Source organism: Molothrus aeneus, chromosome 14 (genome assembly GCF_037042795.1).
Source record: "Molothrus aeneus isolate 106 chromosome 14, BPBGC_Maene_1.0, whole genome shotgun sequence".
In the NCBI taxonomy this organism is placed as follows: domain Eukaryota; kingdom Metazoa; phylum Chordata; class Aves; order Passeriformes; family Icteridae; genus Molothrus; species Molothrus aeneus.
In genome coordinates this window covers 7753801-7766992 of record NC_089659.1, presented here as the reverse complement: position 1 = coordinate 7766992, position 13192 = coordinate 7753801, and the positions used below count along the sequence as shown (strand labels likewise).

The window sequence follows — 13192 nt, the reverse complement described above, 5'->3', positions numbered from 1 at the left end:
ATGTTTGACACCTCTGGTCTCTGGTTTTCAAGCAAGAGACTAGCCCAGCAGAAAAGGCTGCAGTGTGAGAACATACTTCACCTGGGACAGAGTGAAAATAGCATTCAGAACTTGGCCCTCTATTCAGACAGATCCAGTGGCACATGTCTCTATTTTTAACCATCTGTGTAATGCTTGGGTGAAAGAAGCAGGATATATTTGTGTTTTCCAGAATTAGGGTAAACATGAGTTTTTTACCTTGGGCTTTCCTGACTAAAGCACCTTAAATTGTGTAACCAAATACTAATAATGTCTGTTACTGTATTTAACAGAACAAAATTAGGCTGGCTGAGAAAACCCACATTAAAATCAGCTGATGAAAGGAATCACATTGTGATGTAAATGCACAAAAATCACATGGAGCTTTTTTCTATGATAATCTGACTACAGAAGACCACCATGGCCAGCAAGACTCCTTACAAACATCTACACAGGAGCATGAAGCCGGCAGCAGAAGTTAAAAATGCCCATGACCTTTAGCTGGCAGTCCCAGTTCCCTCAGAATTCCACACCACGTTTGAGAGGTAAACATCATCTGTACTCCCAGGCTCCTTCCTTAGTGCAGCGCTTACGTGCACACCTGCTAAAAATCACAAGCAAACTACACAGTAGTTTAACTGAAACTCAAACAGGGAAAACATTCAATTAGGCAGAGAGAAAAGCTAACTTTCTTCTTCCTTTCCTTCCTCTCAGCAGCCTTTCTGCAAGAGAGCAGCACTGAAATTCTTTATCTACTTTGAAACTGGTTTTATACCCGCCCTGATTTAATGACGAAGTTTCTTCCAATTCAATTTGGTTTTAACAAGTGAGAAGTGCAAAACAAACAAGGAATTAAATCTGTGTCCCTAATTATTGCTTACATAGAGCAAGTGCTCCAAAGAGCCAGCAGAGATTTGAGGCAGCACTGCCCGAAGGGGCACAGAGCACCCGATCCTGCCCCAGCCACCACAGTGGCTGTGCTCATCCCCACAGCCTGGCACCAACTGCAAGAGCTGAGGCAGAGGATGGGTGCTCAGGCTGTCATCTTCCTCTCAAAGCCAGAATTTACCCTGGTGCCGTGAACACCTCCCAGTGGCAGGATCTCCAGCTCTGCGCTCATCCCGAGGACGATGGTTATCAGGTTCGGGATGTTAAGGATTGCGCTTCTCCCCCTCTGCTCTGCCCTCATGAGAGCCCACCTGGAGTTCTGCATCCAGCTCTGAGGTCTTCAGCACAAGAAAGATGTGGACCTGCTGCAGGAAGTCCAGAGAAGGGGCCACAAAAATGCTGAGAGGGCTGGGGCACCTCTGCTGTGGAGATAGGCTGAGAGAGCTGGGGTTCTTCAGCCCAGAGAGGAGATGCCTCTGGGGAGACCTCATTGTGGCATTCAAAGACTAAAGGGAGCTTATAAAAAAGAGACAGAGATACTTTTTACATAGGTAGATATTTATAGGAAAAGGGGGAATGATTTTAAACTAAATGAGATTAGATTTGGATTAGATATTAGGAGGGAATCCTTCACAGTGAGGGTGGTGAAGCCCTGGCACAGTTTGCTCAGAGAGGCTGTGGATACCCATCCTGGAAGTGTTCAAGGCCAGGTTGGGTGTGACCCTGAGCAACCAGGTCTGGTGGAAGGTGTCCCTGCCATGGCAGAGGGGTTGGAATCAGATATCTTTAAGGTCCCTTCCAATCCAAACCTTTCAATGATTCTCTTTGGCTGTCTTCAAAGTGAGCCCCTGGTTACGATCAGAGCTGTCACAAAATGTAATCCAAAGTACCCAAACTTATTTCTTCTACACTGAAGTTAAAATGAATAAGAAATCAAGTACAGTGCCACAAAATGCTTCTCTTCAGCCTCAGAAGCTTGTTTACCATTGCTGTAGTAGCTGAGCTGCTGAATGAAATATTTACAACTATTCATGCAATCAAACTCATTTTCCTTAGGAAATAAGTGATTAGGTGTCTCACATCTGTTCCTGACAATGATTTAAGCCTCTGCTGATCCCTATCTAGACCTGACATGAATGTTAATGCTTTAGAAACCATCATCCTCAATAGGAGGGTGATAACAGACTCTCTGGGTCTGCTGGTGCTGTACTGCAATGGGGGAGCTCTGCTGCATCTGCAGTTGAAGGGTGACACAACCAGCCCACAGTTCTAACCCTGTGACCCAGGGCTTGGGAAGCCTGGCAGGAGACAGAAGCTAGAGCAGAGCTCAATGCAGAATTATCTAAATAATTATCTTCCTATCCTTGTCAGAAGTTTTTATTATCTCCCAGATGCTTGCTTCCTTTATGCAGAGTAGCAATCCTGCTCCTCCACTCTCCAGTGCTGCATGTCATCCTTTCACCAATGTTTCCCCATCAGGGCCCTTTGATGGAAGCTGCTGCAAGTGTTGCAAGGTTGTGAGAAAAATCAGCTGCTAATAAAGGTGATTGACATTTTACCCTCACAAAGCATGATGCTCATGTCAGGAAAGACAAAAATTAATTCCAAATTTTTTCTCAAATAAAAGCAAAGACTCCAATGACAGAGCAGTTGGTCTCTATTACTCCTTCTGGTAAGGGTGATAACTCAGCCTCCAAAGTTCTGACCAGAGCAACTCGGCCAGAAGAAAAATTTTGGCAACACTTATCAAGTATTAACCTGAAGGTCAAGGGACTAAAAACTAAGTGAAATAAATGAACATTGGCCTGCCAGTGACCTTGTAGAGCTGTAATTCAAATAGAAATGAAGTCAATGTAAGTGTCTGAAGAGTAATCTCTAAAGCAGTCAGAAATGCTGCATAAAAGTAGATTTCAAACACAATCCAAAGAAGATTAAACTGGCAATTCATCTCTCTTAGGACTTCTATACATCATAAATAGGCATTATGCCTTCTATGTAAAGCAGCCCATTATCTGATTTATTCACCAATATCTCTTCTTATTCAAACAATTCAAACCAGCCTATATTAGAAAATCCCAGAAAAATTTCCTCAGCACTGCAACTTTTGAAATAAGTTGATGATTTATAGTTATAAAATTTTACTTACTGTACAACTAAATTCATGTTTGTTAATATAATACACTATCTCTAATGACAATTTTAAAGAAAGATGCTATCCCAGCTGGATCATTTATTAATATTCACATGCTTTCCTTCAAAAAAAAATCACAACACAGAAGTTGTTCTTGTTGGCATTAGTCTTTTTTTCATCCCCCAAGTGAAAACAGAAATTCTGCTCTAGTCACAACAGCGTACTACCAACAAACTCATCATTCTAACACTTCAGACTCCATTTGAACACTCATGCCTGTTTAACTATGAATATACCCAATATAAGGAATTCAGCTCCAGATTCAAAACATGTACCCTGGATAAGACAAAACTCTGACTCAGCCCATTTCAGGTTTACAAATGGCTTAGTGGCAATTTTAGTCCAGTTTTTTGCAATTATTCTTCTCCCATTTTAGGCATTGGATTTTTGCCCTTTCCAGACAATACACCAAGATTATTGCAGAATCATATACACTTTCCTTCTAACCACCTTCTTCTGGAAGCTTCTCCTTCCATACTCTGAATTATTTCCAGAAAGTTGAAAAACAGAATTGCAGACAATTTTCCCATGCAACATAATTTTCAGCAAGGCTTCCCGAGTGGTACAACCTTCCCCAAATAATGGACTTCAGCTCCAGTCCAGTGAGACACAGACACCTGGAGGTCTCACTGGACAGGAGCTGAAGTCCATTGAAAGGCCAAGTTGAAAGGCCAAGTCCCACGAGATGCGCAGATGGCTCAGATAAGAAAGTGCTTTCTCGGAAGCCCATGCTGCAGCAGAATGAGCAATGGGAATTGTCAGCCCCAGGAGTGGCACCCAAGGCCGAGCAAGCTCCCTGTGCAATTACACAGCTGCACATCCCTGCTGAGTGTGGGAGGTTAACCCCAGCGTTTATGACGGAAAGAAAATACAGTAACTCACTTTTCCTCTGTTGACACATTGTCTCCACTAATGAGAAGGCTCAGCCCTCTGCATAAGCAAAATTAAACAGAAAATGTAGGTGTCAAGATTAGCACAAAGAGTTTGTTTTATTAATACTTCCTGCTGTGCCCTTTGGACGGAAAAGCTGCCCCAAAAGGAAGCCATTACAATTATTCAAGAGTAAAAGCAAACTATTGATACTCATCTTTAATATATACATCAGTAGTAGAGTTAACCCAAGTCCCACCTTTTTGTCTCATGTGAGTCATTTAACACACACACTTAACACATCACTTAATAAAATTTGATTGGAAGCAGTTTGATCAGAGTGAATGTTTTTAAGTTACTGTAAATTGAGCCAGTGTACATTGCCCTCAGAGACAGGACAAACAGGTTTATGGTCAAACTTCCTCAGCAAGGGGTGTAACCCTCCCCAGCCATTAGAGCCTCCCTAATTGCTGCCTTGGCTGTGACAAGCCAACAGTGGACCAAACACACAGCATCCTCCTCTATACATAAACACCTATTTGCAGTTTGTGCAGCAGAGCTTAGAACAGCCTAAAAACAAGGACTGACTCCTACTTTTCTCTTCAGCTGATACTTTGGGAGAGGTCCCCACAAAGAAGCTGGTGGAAGTTCAACCTTTGTCTTCATCAGGGCCAGGGGTTTATCTCATCCCCTTCAGATAAAGCCTCTGCATTGGCTTGGAAATCTTCCTGTAATGCTGCCATATCTATGCAAAATACCTATCAGCAATGGGAACTCTTATCAGCTCATCTATTGCACATTAATTACTCTAAAAAATTGTTTACTTAGTATTTTGTTTATGATCAAAACTTTATTGTCCGGAAGCAATGCACTGCATTGTGCTCTGCATTAAACCAAGATTAAAGTAGGCTGAGCCCAGAAAAGAACCAACAAACCTTTTATTAGTTTCCTTCAAGCATGTGTGTATGCATGTGTTTGTGGGCTGAACAGATGAAGCAAGACAGGAGATTAGCATTTTTATAGATATGATTCCTGCCATTGCTACATACTCGAAAATCTTGCCTAGGCTTTGGCACTTTGTAAACAAGAATAAACACACCTACAAATATCTTTGCATTTATCTATTAGTCAATCAGTCAATCTCCTTATAACTGGCACTCAGCAAACCACCTCACATTTACTTATAGGTGAGGGGGAACACCTGGATGATCCTTCCAACTCTGAATATTCCACAATCATAGGGAGGCAGAGGCCCAGTGCAGGTCTCTGCTGAGCCATGATGGATAAAGAGAGGTGAAGCCTCTGCCCAGAGCCAGGACACAGAGAACAGAGCAGGTACAAGTGCAGGTACCACACAGCAGCCAGCCAAAACCTGGGAACTTGATGTAAAACTAAAAACACATTTCTATTTCACACAACAGGCACCTGCAGAGCAGCCCTGAAGAACTGAGGTCCCAGGAGTTGATGAAAGGTGATGTGCAGGGTGGCAGAGCCCTGCATGCCATGGGAGAGTGGTGCAGGAAAGACCAAATCCTTTGCTGTCCCTGCCTGCTGTCACAGCAAGTGACAGGGACCCAGCAGGAGGGTGGTGCAGCCTGTCAGCTCTGCAAAGATCAGGTAGCAAATGTGTTGAAGGCAGTTGTTAGCCAGGTCACCTCTCTGATCATCCCAGAACATGTGTGTGACCCACAAAGCACCCAACGCTCACCTTCCACCACCTGCAACAGGAGCCCAGCTCCGGTGCACAGCTGTGTGTGTGTCTGTGTGTCTGTGTGTCTGTGTGTGTCTGTGTGTCTCTGTGTGTGCAGCAGTCCTCCAAAGCCCGGGCTCCAAGGCCTGGCTCTGCCCCCCTCCCTCTCCCCCAAACAAAGATGTTTGGCAGCACTCTCCACAGCAATGTTTAGCGAGCCTCTCGGTTACCATAGCGTTATGCACTAAAGGAATGTCGACAAATTAATCAATTGTATAATTGTGTTTGCCTAAGAATACAAGTCAGTCAGATGATTCAATGCATTTCAACAGCTCCATGGAGTTTGGTTAACGTACTTCCTCTTCTACCACCTCAGTGTTACCCTCATCAGCTCTGACATTTTTCAATATTTCAATTTCCCTTTACAGGCACATTGGCAGGTAGGCAATCTCTGCTGCAGGCTAAGTTGAGCTGTTTTTTTTCTTCCTTGCCTGCTTAATTTCTGTCTTGTTTTATCTACTCCCTTCTCTCCTTCTTGCAATAAGATAGACATCATACATTCAACTTTACACTAACCACTCTGTGTTTTTAAAGTGACTAATTCATCACTAGTGGTCAGCAGTCACTTCTTTCTTCTAGATTTTATCCTGCATGATTTAGAGAACTTTGCTCTGATCATCAGCACCAGAGCAGAGCTGATACTAAGTCCAGGTTCCCAACTTACTTCAGGAATATCAGGTTAAAAGGGAACCCCAACCCAGCACTCATTGTCTTGGAAAACAATGCTGGAAAACAACAACATCTCTTCAACCTGCCAAGGGGCACCAGAAACCCAAGAACACATCCTCATGTCATACAATAAACTTATGATTCACATAAGAAGCATGTAAGATTAAACTGTTCTGTGACACAGCAAAGGGCAGGTGAAGATCACTGCCAGTATTGCAAGCCCATGGAGCCACACAGAGTTCATTTATGCCAGCAACAGAGCCCAGAAAATTCACCCTGAAGTGTAATACGGTGACTGGCAACACAGTCTGAAGGAAAAATGTCTCTAGCCCAAAATCTGATGAACAGGTTGAACCAGGGAGCATGCCAGAAAAATCTGAAGGCAATTGTGCCTGTCTAATGCTACAAGGAATCTGCACGGTACATTTTCAATGTCTAGTGTTGAGAGGAACTCAGGTGTGGGAGAAAAAAGATTCAAACCTGCAGCAACAGAGAATAATATTTCTTGCCTCATCTCCCAAGAAAACAGCAGAAGACTTGATACATGGGGTTAAAAGTGTAAACAGACAAGATCCATTCTCCTTTCAAGCATACATTAGAAATATGACTACACTGCAGAGCAAAGAACTAATTCTGCAAATGTAATTTCCTATCTCCAGGAACTCTCTAATTTAATTGTATAACCTCTTTCATAGGATTGTCAAGATCTATCTCAAAACTACCCTAATTGAAAGACTCTTATGTAACTTCAATCCTTGGGTAGATACAAGCTTTCTTCTAATTCTCCACCCAAATTTATTCATGACCAATTTAGAAAATTTGACCTAGTGCAGATGCTATCTTTTAGCTTATTTTTTTTCCTGCTCTCTTGCTATATAGTGCCAATTGTGTGCAAAATACCCCAATGTAGCCTGTCCCTTCACTGTTTCACCTGGCCAGAGCTAAAGAGATGATGCTCTTTAACCTCACTTTGTACAACAGTTGTGTTTGTGTAACCACATCTCTCGCTCTCCTACCACTGGAATTTAATGTTTTCTTGGCAGGGGTGTCTGGAATTATGCAAAACATCAGTAAACCACTCCAAAAACATTGTGGAGCTCTTGTACTGACACCCTGTATGATGATCTGTACAATGATCGTTATCACATTGCTCTGAATTTCTCACATTATTTTCCTTTGGTATCCAAGGACATCAGTGGTCCCCTTCCCAGCTGCATCTCAGTGCTTGCTCCCAGGTATCTTCTGAGCAAACAGTGCATCCAGATCTCTCCCTTCTGTCATGTACAACTGAAGGGCTCCTATTTCACACTGGAAATTCTTGTTACTGGTCTCCATGCTTACGACTTTACTTGACTTTGCACTCAGCACTATTAAATGCCATTTTATGTCTATAACTCCCAATCAACAAAGTCATCTAAATAGCTTTCATGTGATAATCTGACCCTCCTCTGTACTGACAATTCCTCCCAAGTTTTTGTCATCCCACACAGCTCCTGGGCACACACCCTGCACACAGGTCAGAGTGGATCCATTCAGCAGGCCCAAGCCTGGTCCCAAGGGAGCAGCACCACCAATCTCCCTCTGTCCTGGTGACTTTCTCTGAATATCTCTTTCCATTTAGAGAACTTTATTTGCATGCAATAGTTGTATCTTCTCTTTGGCCAGGTTCTTTTCTACCTTTCAATTCTTGTCTTGAACCACTATCTTCATTTTAAGCCATAACATCCTGTGGGGCATGGTATCACATACTTGACTTTAGATAAATGACATTCCTACCCTACGCGATATAAATAATCTGTTATACAAAAAAGAAGTTAGATTAGTCTAGCACAATCCATCTTTGATCAAATCTTGTTGTAATTTACCCTGCTTCCTCATTATTTCCACGCCTAATTATTCTTTCCTACAAAATACGTCATAAGACGCTGGGTACTGTTGTGTTCAAACCAGCTGGCCTAACATTTCCTGCATTGCTTTTTTATTTTCTGAGTCTCTAGGGACTCCCTGTAAAGGACACAAATGCTTGCCCTCTTCTGCATCTGAAGAGCCATGGGAGAGCCTTGCTGCAAGCTTTGCAAGCCTTGTGCCACTGCTTTCAGTATTCCAGGACTGGGATTATTGGCACTTCTTCATTTGTCTCACCAAGATATTTAAGTTTTGCCTGTTTTCCCTGGGTTTTTTTGAAACCTTTGCTATGAATAGCTTTCACTTGCCTGCAGATTTGTCAGTAATTACACTCTGTTCCAGATTCTACAGAAGGTTCTGCTTTCATGAGAAAGTTGTGTCATTATTTAGAGACATCAGTTCCCCTTCCAGTTTAGGCATGTCTAATTTCAGTTCTGTGCAAATTGACTAAGTGCAGGTTTTGGTTGAACCCAAATAAGCTCATTTGAACCTAAATAAGAATGTCCGTACACAAGGTCACATCAGGTTAATCAAATCACTTTAAAAACAGACTTAAACTGAATTGGTGTAATTTCCCCATGTAGGCACGGCCGAAGACAATAAAGGAATATGAAATAGGTCAAAGTCTCTCATTAATTGCACACACCTTTGTGGTTTGACTGAATCTGGTGATTCTGAGGCTGGGCAGATGTGCAGCCAGCATGCCCAGCTGTGCACAGAGCTCCTGCTGGGGCCTGTCACCACCTCAGCCTCCCTTAAATCTGGGCTTAAGTGAGACTGGAGTAACAATAAGTATGGTCTTGCAGGACTTTTCTACAGGGACATTGCTCCTTCAGCTTATAGGACACAGGACATATAGGCCATATTCTTTTGGTCAGACCAAAATAGCAGTGAAACAAGGCAAAAAACCTAGAATGGCCTCAGGCTGGGCTGAGGATGGGACAGAGCTGGTGGAGCTACAGCCAGGAAAGCTGATCACCAGGGCCATTGTGGTGGCCTGAGCATGGCCCCAGCTGAGCCAGGACTCACCCAAAAGAAGGGGGTCATCCAGGTCCTAACAAATAAATACAGTTGTTTACCTGCCTCACTTCCCTGACAGAGATTTGGAACTGAAATGGTAGAGAGGTCTATCATTTCAATAATACCAGAAAGCATTGGTTCATACTATTTTGGTGTTTGTAAGCTTTACTGTTCTGTTTAAAGCCATATCATTTCACTAGGATCTGTAAGCGTTCCAGTACAAGCCTGAATTCAGTTATTCTAATATAGGCACACAGCTTATTCCTCCAGTCTTGAAAGAATGATCTATGTTGGCATTAAAACCTTTGTACCATTACATGTGAATCTTGGGAGGTTGAGTAATTTAGGACAAAACAAAGCAACTTCTGTTCACAGACAAGCCTTGGCTCCAAACCGTAAAGACATCCTACCAATATTTTGATACTACTAATGAGCAGAAGTTGGATTTGACATCAGTATCTCTGCAATGTAATGCCACTTCCTCTATCATGAGACTTTAATTATGAACTGCTCATTTGCTAATTTTAATCTTTAACTCTGAGCTATTTTTGTATACTTGATGTATGTCTTAAACCAGAAGAATAATTTAATACAGATATAGTTTCAGTGGCTAAAACCCAGGAACCATCACATATCTTACTAAAGTTTGCAGTTTATAAATACATTTCAAACCAATTTAACTTTTTCCTCTAAATCAATTAATTGTAATCCACAACTAGGAACAACCAGGATAAGTGAGCAGCAAGCAATCACTCCTAAAGCCATGTTCATTTTTCCTATTACCTCTTCCAAAAAAATTCTAAAGATTTGGTACTACACATGTTTAACCCAAGAGATACGAACGCCTCCTTTCCACACAAATTTCAGGTTTTGGGTTTTCCTGGAGCTTCCTGTCCTCATTAGTGCCTGCTGTGTTTCTCAAGGCTCCATCAGCTGCAGAGTCCCAAGTGCAGTTGTTCTGGTCCTCCCTGGTGCAGCACTGACACTCAGGCTTACTCTGATTAGCACATTACAGGAGAATGATCTAGTTGTTTGGGGTTTTTTAATACAGTTTCTAAAAACCCAAAATCCAATGTATTTTTCTGAAATACATGAAATTCAGTCAGAATGTATTATTCTGACTGAATAACTATGGTGAGGGACTGCAGCCTTGGAAGTTAATAAAAATTACACAAATTCCCAACCAAAACACCACATTGTCAGACATTCAGTACCAGGGCTGCACACTGCGTACTCTTGGAAGTGTCTGCAGCTTCAAACAACATCCCTTACATCTCTGAGGACTGTGAAGCCTACACATCAAACCCATGAAGAGCTAGCTGTCTCTTTAAGCCAAATTCACATTTGCAGAGCAAGGGATTAGCCAGCAGTGATCCAGCAAAATAAGGACAGGGGAGCACCAGCATTCTGCTCAAAAAAGCAGGAAGTGACTCCTAAGATTTTCTCATGGATACACCAGAAAGTCTCATCCCTCTAGTGAAATCAGCACCACAGCTTTCACTGCACTCAGCAAAATAAACTTCAGCTAATAAATAACCCTACTCTCCCCCAGGCAGGTAAGGCATGGGGCATTTCAACAGCTTTGATTTCAGGGCATTATTTCCGGAGCTCCCTCCCTGCTGAAGGGGACAACTTCATCCACGGATCGGGGTACTTGGCACTCGGGTGCCAGTTCTGTCTCCGAAAAGGGACTGATGTGCTGGACTTCTCCAAAATCCACTGAGCAGGGACCTGCCTCCTGCCCTCGGGGACTGTGGCACTTCACAAAGGACTACAGCAAACCGCGTGCGACACCTCACTGATGAATCACACAGGGCTCAGCTCCGACCTGCGCTTCCAGTGCGAGCTACCCAGAGCAATCACTTCACAATTTCTGCCACTAAGAACCAAGGCGTGGAGTTACCATTCACAAATCCGTGGCTGAAACATGTGAGGGACTTTCAAACCGTTCTTATTTCCCCACATATAATGTAAACATTCTGTAAAATCAAATGACACAACAACCCTGGTGGGAAGAATGACTTTTCCACCTGGATTTTAGATGCTACCTTTAGGTGCAAGACTTATTTTGGAGGTTTTTCTCCAGCCTATTTCAGTCAAATACATTCTACGAACAACGAACTTCAAGACAGAACGAGAAGGCTGCGATCGCACCCATTTCAGTCTCCTGAAAATCAGCTTCCCCTCAATCCCAAATCACCGCAGCTCTCAGCGGCGCTCAGCCCGTGGCGGCTCCGAGCGCCGCGGTCCGCGGGCGCTGCGGGACGGGGGTGCCGGTGCCGGCTTCGGGATGCGCTCCTGCATCCCAGTCCCGGGGTCCCCTTCCCGCCTGCCCTCTACAGCCAGAGCCCCCCCGGACACCCTGCGCTGCGTCCTCGGCCCGTCTTGATGGTCCATGGGTCCATGGATTTTTAAAGGAAAAAAACCAGAGGACTTGTGGCTGTCAGTTTTCCTTTTCAGAACTTACCTGGGACCATCCTGACAGTGTCCGAAGGCAGGGCGGAGCGGCGAGTGCCGCGTCCCGGCCCTGCAGCGGGGGCTTTTCCCACGGGCTGCAGGTGCGGGTCCCCTCCATCCCTCCCTCCCTCCCGCCTGACCCGGCAGGGTTGGCGGCCCCGCGGCCGTACGTACCGCCTAGGAAGATGCGCGTCCCGGAGCCGCTCTCAGTGCCATGCCCAGCCCCGGCGCGATGTCCCCCCGGCCGCAGGGGTTACCGCTGCCCGCGGGGTCCCGCTGCCCGGCGGTGACATGGCATGAGCGCGGCAGGCCGGGGGCAGTGCCGGGGATCCGCGGCGATGCGCGGCGGTGGGCGCACGGGGGGCGAGGGCTGCGGGACTTGTGAAACTCGGCTGTGGCGGCGGCCGGTTGTGTAACGCGGCGGGCTGGGCCCGGCCCCCGGCACTGCACAGGCGCGCTGCTTCCCCGCCCCGCCGCCACCGGCACCCGCCGCCGGCCGCCGCGGGCAGAGCGCGGGGCGGAGCGGAGCGCCCCGCACGGGAGGAGCCGCGCACCTCGGCGGGCGCGGGGCCCGGACGGGGCCGGGCCGGTGGCGCGGGCGGCGGCGGTGCCGTGCGCCGGGAGGAAGCGGCGGAAAGTGGGTCACGCCGCCGATGCGCGGGTACCGGCCGAGGGCTGGCCGCGGAGCCCTGCCGGGACCGGCCTGTCCTCCCTCCGTGCGGAGCGAGGCCCGGCCCCGGCTGCCCCGACGGAGCCGCAGCCGTTCTGCGCTCCCCGCCCGGAGAGCGGCACCGGCTCCCTGCGCAGTACGAGCTGTGCCCTGACGGGATTAGTCATCCCGCATCGTGAGTCACCCATTTAACATTTGCCGCTTCCTTCCTCATAGGTTTTTTGGTTTTTTTTTTAATTCCCTTTCTCCGGTGTAACTGTTTACCCTCCTCTCCAAGGACAGCGGGCAGCTCCTTTCCCTGCCCGTGACTACAGAGCCGCAGCCGGCGGCAGGAGCAGCGGGGTCCCGCCTGCGCTGCCACGGTGTCCCCGGACAGTCGGGCTGGGGCCGCTGCTCGGAAGTGCCGTGTGGTCCTGCCCATCGCCAGAGTTTGGTTTATGCTCCTCTTGTATCTGGAAGCAGTAGGTACCAAATCTGGGGCATTAAGACTCTTCTGGAGTCTCTTCCTCTCTCTTCTCAAGGCACCAGCGCTGCGCTGGGAAACCGCTGGTTGACGCCACAGTTGGGACGACTTGGGAGAACATCGCTGGGTCCCTGACTCCGGCCCCGGGCTACTCCAAGCAGCTTCCAAAACAGAGTGCACTCCCTTACCAGCAAGTTAATTTTTGGGGTCCTTTCCCCCCTGTCCACTCCAAGCAGCTTCCTCCTGGAAAGCTGCTCCTTCACCTATGCAATGCTGGGGGATCTGCTCCCT

At 46.1% G+C, this 13192-nt stretch overlaps 1 protein-coding gene across 2 annotated transcripts in view; it reads right to left on the bottom strand.

Moving 5' to 3' along the window:
* The window catches only part of PASD1 (PAS domain containing repressor 1), a 52166-nt gene extending 40025 nt beyond the window's left edge, over nucleotides 1-12141 (bottom strand). For both annotated transcript variants that reach the window (XM_066559655.1, XM_066559657.1), the window contains exon 1: nucleotides 11943-12141. The gene's annotated coding sequence lies outside the window, so the exon portion shown is untranslated. The remainder of the gene's footprint in view (nucleotides 1-11942) is intronic.
* Nucleotides 12142-13192: the final 1051 nt, after the last annotated feature.